Here is a 7,415-nt window from a genome sequence, read left to right as displayed (position 1 = left end):
CGATAACATTCCTCAAGCATGTTTGGACATTGACATAATGTTCACTGCGTCTTTCGCAAGAGTAAGGTGCTATTTGTCTTACTCGAAGAAACCTGGAGCACCGGTTTTGATTGAATATCACCCCAGATCAGGGGGGTTCAGGGAGGAGGAGGTGTGAGTTAGGCAATGTGTGATTGGTTGATATGTGTCAGTAATTTCTGTGTTGGAGTCTGTTCTGTCCGTTATGGTCTCAGCTCCACTGTCCATGTGTTTCTACTTGTTATTACATGCTTGATTTTATCTCAGTTCACACTATACATCCACCAATGGGTTACAAGTGCTAATAATTTAACACACAGTACTCATGGAGCAGAGGAGAGAGAGAGAGGGAGAGAGAGAGAGAGCTTGGGTCTGTCGTGGAGTTTCACCTTACAACACCAAATATAATAAACAGTCTTTAACTGACCAAGTGGAGAATGTCTTATTTTTTTTACTCTGTGATTGAAGCACTAAGGGCTTTTAAAGCGTGGAATCAAAAAGGTTCTCATCCACTTCCCCATTCATCATCCTATCAAAACCAAGAATTAACCAGTTTGAATACCTTTCAAGGTTAATTTTAATTCATATTTTTTGTTCCAGCTAGTGCTTTGTCTGATGAAACTTTACAATGTAGCTGCCCTCACATCAAAGTCTGAACCAAAGTGAATATCTGACTTTATAAACGCTGTGACAGGTCTTGCCGACCCGTGCTGGCTCTGACAGTGTCCTTTTCAACACCATCCAGCGACTGTGTTGGGATGCGTAACCCGGCCAGTACAGTACATCTCTGCACGGCTTGGCTCAGCCGTGTTAAAAGGGTATTTGTGTGTTATACTGGAGCTTCCCAGACAATCGCTTTTGTATTCGACTGGTCGTGAGGTTCGTGTTTATTTTTGTTGTACACTTAAGTTAGTCATTGTGCCCTGGCTAGCTGCAAATAATCTACTCCGCTAACAGAGCCCACTTTATAGGAAACAGGCCTACCGTAGAACCACTGACCAGCAGGGCCTGTATTCAGAGTATACTAAGTACTGATCTAGGATCAATCTAGCCTTTAAATTCATAATGAATAAGATTACATTGGCCTGTATTCACAAAACATCTCAGAATACGAGAGAGTTTGATCTGGCTTTTCTTCAGGAGAGGCCATGATCTGGCTTTTTTCTTCAGGAGAGGCCATGAAAAGTTAACATCAACAATCCCTCCACTTCAAAAACAAAAAAAAAGGTTGCAAAACAGATACAGAAAAAGAACACCACTGTACAAAAGAGAAAACTAGCTGTGACTCCGCTGCAATGGATCAGTATACATGCTACTTCAAAGTTAATCTACTAGACCAAGACATCTCCTTGATGAATGTCAACAAAAGAATATATGCCACTTGGCAGATGCTTTTATCATAAGTGACTGCAGTACAGCGAGTGCATATATTTTTACTATGAACATTTGTATTTTATTTTACTATGAACAATTGTATTTTATTTTACTATGAACCCATGACCTTGACGTCGCTGTACAATGTACCTTCTGTGATAACCTTTGAGTTCCCTGTAGAAATGTATTATTATCTGTGCCAGTGTGGATGCAGAGAGAGGGGGAGATGGCACAACACAGCAGTCCAGACGATGTTTAGCCAATTAGACTGTTTATGAGCTTGAAGAGTTCTAGTTGGCAGTACTGGAATCTAATTATGTAATTTGGTTAAAACAGCCATCAAACCTTGTTTTTCAATTACATTATGCCAAGCTTGGTCTGCATTCTGACTGTTGAGAGCAAGGACTTACAACCTCTTAGTCAAGATGCTTTTTTTTTTTAAAAGGGAAGGTTTTCTCATCAGAATATCCTGAAATACACTAAAGTCTATTGAGATTTCTACGAACATTCTGTCTGGAACCCCTCTTGTTTCAGTTCCATATCACAGACACACTGTAGCATTGTTTAATATATGACAATATAGTACCATAACTCAACTAATTTAATCAGTTTACGTTTCCACTATATGTATATATATATATATATATATATACACTGCTCAAAAAAATAAAGGGAACACTAAAATAACACATCCTAGATCTGAATGAATGAAATAATCTTATTAAATACTTTTTTCTTTACATAGTTGAATGTGCTGACAACAAAATCACACAAAAATTATCAATGGAAGTCAAATGTATCATCCCATGGAGGTCTCGATTTGGAGTCACCCTCAAAATTAAAGTGGAAAACCACACTACAGGCTGATCCAACTTTGATGTAATGTCCTTAAAACAAAAATCAAAATGAGGCTCAGTAGAGTGTGTGGCCTCCACGTGCCTGTATGACCTCCCTACAACGCCTGGGCATGCTCCTGATGAGGTGGCGGATGGTCTCCTGAGGGATCTCCTCCCAGACCTGGACTAAAGCATCCGCCAACTCCTGGACAGTCTGTGGTGCAACGTGGCGTTGGTGGATGGAGCGAGACATGATGTCCCAGATGTGCTCAATTGGATTCAGGTCTGGGGAACGGGCGGGCCAGTCCATAGCATCAATGCCTTCCTCTTGCAGGAACCGCTGATACACTCCAGCCACATGAGGTCTAGCATTGTCTTGCATTAGGAGGAACCCAGGGCCAACCGCACCAGCATATGGTCTCACAAGGGGTCTGAGGATCTCATCTCGGTACCTAATGGCAGTCAGGCTACCTCTGGCGAGCACATGGAGGGCTGTGCGGCCCCCCAAAGAAATGCCACCCCACACCATGACTGACCCACCGCCAAACTGGTCATGCTGGAGGATGTTGCAGGCAACAGAACGTTCTCCACGGCGTCTCCAGACTCTGTCACGTCTGTCACGTGCTCAGTGTGAACCTGCCTTCATCTGTGAAGACCACAGGGCGCCAGTGGCGAATTTGCCAATCTTGGTGTTCTCTGGCAAATGCCAAACGTCCTGCACGGTGTTGGGCTGTAAGCACAACCCCCACCTGTGGACGTCGGGCCCTCATACCACCCTCATGGAGTCTGTTTCTGACTGTTTGAGCAGACACATGCACATTTGTGGCCTGCTGGAGGTCATTTTGCAGGGCTCTGGCAGTGCTCATCCTGCTCCTCCTTGCACAAAGGCGGAGGTAGCAGTCCTGCTGCTGGGTTGTTGCCCTCCTACGGCCTCCTCCACATCTCCTGATGTACTGGCCTGTCTCCTGGTAGCGCCTCCATGCTTTGGACACTACGCTGACAGACACAGCTAACCTTCTTGCCACAGCTTGCATTGATGTGCCATCCTGGATGAGCTGCACTACCTGAGCCACTTGTATGGGTTGTAGACTCCGTCTCATGCTACCACTAGAGTGAAAGCACCGCCAGCATTCAAAAGTGACCAAAACATCAGCCAGGAAGCATAGGAACTGAGAAGTGGTCTGTGGTCACCACCTGCAAAACCAGTCCTTTATTGGGGGGTGTCTTGCTAATTGCCTATAATTTCCACCTGTTGTCTATTCCATTTGCACAACAGCATGTGACATTTATTGTCAATCAGTGTTGCTTCCTAAGTGGACAGTTTGATTTCACAGAAGTGTGATTGACTTGGAGTTACATTGTGTTGTTTAAGTGTTCCCTTTATTTTTTTGAGCAGTGTATATACAGTATATTTAAGCAATAAGGCCTGAGGAGGTGTGGTAAATGGCCAATACACCACGGCTATGGGCTGTTCTTAACCACGACGCAACGCGGAGTGCCTGGACACAGCCCTTAGCCGTGGTATATTGGTCATATATCACAAACCCCAGAGGCGCCTTATTGCTATTATAACCTGGTTACCAACATAAAAATAAATGTTTTATCATACCCGTGGTATACGGTATGATATACCATGGCTGTCAGCCAATCAGCATTCAGGGCTCGAACCACACAGTTTATACATATATATATATATATATATATATATATATATATAGTGCCTTGCAAAAGTATTCATCCCCCTTACCGTTTTTCTTATTTTGTTGCATTACAACCTGTAATTTAAATGGATTTTTATTTGGATTTCATGTAATGGACATACACAAAATAGTCCAAATTGGTGAAGTGAAATGAAAAAAATAACTTGTTTCAAAAAATTATAAAGAATAAATAACGGAAAAGTAGTGCGTGCATATGTATTCACCCCCTTTGCTATGAAGCCCCTAAATACGATCTGGTGCAACCATTTACCTTCAGAAGTCACATAATTAGTTAAATAAAGTCCACCTGTGTGCAATCTAAGTGTCACATGATCTGTCACATGATCTCAGTATATATACACCTGTTCTGAAAGGCCACAGAGTCTGCAACACCACTAAGCAAGGGGCACCACCAAGCAAGCGGCACCATGAAGACCAAGGATCTCTCCAAACAGGTCAGGGACAAAGTTGTGGAGAAGTACAGATCAGGGTTGGGTTATAAAAAAATATCCAAAACTTTGAACATCCCACGGAGCACCATTAAATCCATTATTAAAAAATGGAAAGAATATGGCACCACAACAAACCTGCCAAAAGAGGGCCGCCCACCAAAACTCACGGACCAGGCAAGGAGGGCATTAATCAGAGAGGCAACAAAGAGACCAAAGATAACCCTGAAGGAGCTGCAAAGCTCCACAGCGGAGATTGGAGTATCTGTCCATAGGACCACTAAGCCGTACACTCCACAGAGCTAGGCTTTATGGAAGAGTGGCCAGAAAAAGCCATTGCTTAAAGAAAAAAATAAGCAAACACGTTTGGTGTTCGCCAAAAGCAATGTGGGAGACTCCCCAAACATATGGAAGAAGGTACTTGAGCTTTTTGGCCATCAAGGCCAACACTATGTCAACACTATGTCTGACGCAAACCCAACACCTCTCATCACCCCGAGATGTTTTTCATCGGCAGGGACTAGGAAACTGGTCAGAATTGAAGGAATGATGGATGGCGCTAAATACAAGGGAATTCTTGAGGGAAACCTGTTTCATTCTTCCATAGATTTGAGACTGGGACAGAGGTTCACCTTCCAGCAGGACAATGACCCTAAGCATACTGCTAAAGCAACACTCGAGTTGTTTAAGGGGAAACATTTAAATGTCTTGGAATGGCCTAGTCAAAGCCCAGACCTCAATCCAATTGAGAATCTGTGGTATGACTTAAAGATTGCTGTACACCAGCGGAACCCATCCAACTTGAAGGAGCTGGAGCAGTTTTGCCTTGAAGAATGGGCAGAAATCCCAGTGGCTAGATGTGCCAAGCTTATAGAGACATACCCCAAGAGACTTGCAGCTGTAATTGCTGCAAAAGTTGGCTCTACAAAGTATTGACTTTGGGGGGGTGAATAGTTATGCACGCTCAAGTTTTCTGTTTTTTTGTCTTATTTCTTGTTTGTTTCGCAATAAAAAATATTTTGCATCTTCAAAGTGGTAGGCATGTTGTGTAAATCAAATTATACAAACCCCCAAAAAATCAATTTTAATTCCAGGTTGTAAGGCAACAAAATAGGAAAAATGCCAAGGGGGGTGAATACTTTCGCAAGCCACTGTATGCAGTGCCTTCAGAAAGTATTCACACCCCTTGACTTTTCCCACATGTCGTTGTGTTACAGCCTGAATTTCAAATTGATTAAATAGAGATTTTTTTGTCACTCGCCTACACACAATACCCCATAATGTCAAAGTGGAATTCTTTTTTACAAATTAATTAAGACATTTCAGCTTTTAATTTTTGAGTCAATAAGTATTCAACCCCTTTCTTATGGCTAGCCTAATTATGCTCAGGAGTAAATATTTGCTTAACAAGTCAGATAAGTTGTATGGCAATAATAGTGTTTAACATGATTTTTGAATGACTACCTCATCTCTGTTCCCCACACATACAATTATCTGTAAGGTTCCTCAGTCGAGCAGTGAATTTCAAACACAGATTCAACCACAAAGACCAGGGAGGTTTTCCAATACCTCGCAAAGAAGGACACCTGTTGGTAGATGGGTACAAATAGAAAAAGCAGACATTTAATATCCCTTTGAGCATGGTGAAGTCATTAATTACACTTTGGATGGTTTCCCAATACACCCAGTCACTACAAATGACATTTACATTTTAGTCATTTAGCAGATGCTCTTATCCAGAGCGACTTACAGTTAGTGAGTGCATACATTTTTATGTATTTTTTTTTTTTTGGGGGGGGGGAATCGAACCCACAACCCTGGCGTTGCAAACGCCATGCTCTACTAACTGAGCTACATCCCTGCCGGCCATTCCCTCCCATACCCTGGACGACGCTGGGCCAATTGTGCGCCGCCCCATGGGTACAGGCGTCCTTCCTAACTCAGTTTCCAGAGAGGAAGAAATCCGCTCAGGGATTTCACCATGAGGCCAATGGTGACAGTTACAGAGTTTAATGGCTGTGATAGAAGACAACTGAGGATGGATAAACAACATTGACGTTACCTCACAATACTAACCTAATTAAAAGAGTGAAAAGAAGGAAGTCCATACAGAATAAAAATAGCAATTAACTTTTTGTCCTGAATGCAAAGTGTTATGTTTGGGGCAAATACAATACAACACATTACTGAGTACCACTCTCCATATTTTCAAGCATAGTGGTGGCTGCATGTTATGGGTATGATTGTAATCGTTAAGGACTGGTTTTTCAGGATAAAAAAGAAACGGAATGGAGCTAAGCACAGTTAAAATCCTAGAAGAAACCCTGGTTCAGTCTGCTTTCCACCAGACACTGGGAGATTCATTCACCTTTCAGCAGGACAATAACCTAAAACACAAGGCCAAATCTACACTGGAGTTGCTTACCAAGAAGACAGTGAATGCTCCTGAGTGGCCAAGCTACAATATTTAATCAATTTTGAATTCAGGCTGTAACACAACAAAATGTGGAATAAGTCATGGGGTATGAATACTTTAGGAACACCTGATCGACATAGACTGACCAGGTGAATCCAGGTGAAAGCTATGATCCCTTATTGATGACACTAGTTAAATACAATTCAATCAGTGTAGATGAATGGGATGAGACAGGTTAAAGATGGATTTTTAAGCCTTGAGACATGGATTGTGTATGTGTGCCATTCAGAGGGTGAATGGGCAAGACAAAATATTTAAGTGTCTTTGAACGGGATATGGTAGTAGGTGCCAGGCGCACCAGCTTGAGTGTGTCAAGAACTGCAACACTGTTGGGTTTTTCACGCTCAACAGTTTCCCATGTGTATCAAGAATAGTCTACCACCCAAAGGACATCCAGCCAACTGTGCAAGCATTGGAGTCAACATGGGCCAGCATTCCTGTGGAACGATTTCGACACCTTGTAGAGTCCATTCTCCGACAAATTGAGGCTGTTCTGGAGACAAAGGGGGGTCAACTCAATATTAGAAAGGTGTTCCTAATGTTTGGTATAGTCAGTGTACTT

Source organism: Coregonus lavaretus (assembly GCF_964263955.1).
Source record: "Coregonus lavaretus genome assembly, chromosome: 17".
NCBI lineage: Eukaryota > Metazoa > Chordata > Actinopteri > Salmoniformes > Salmonidae > Coregonus > Coregonus lavaretus.
This window is presented reverse-complemented; position numbering follows the sequence as displayed.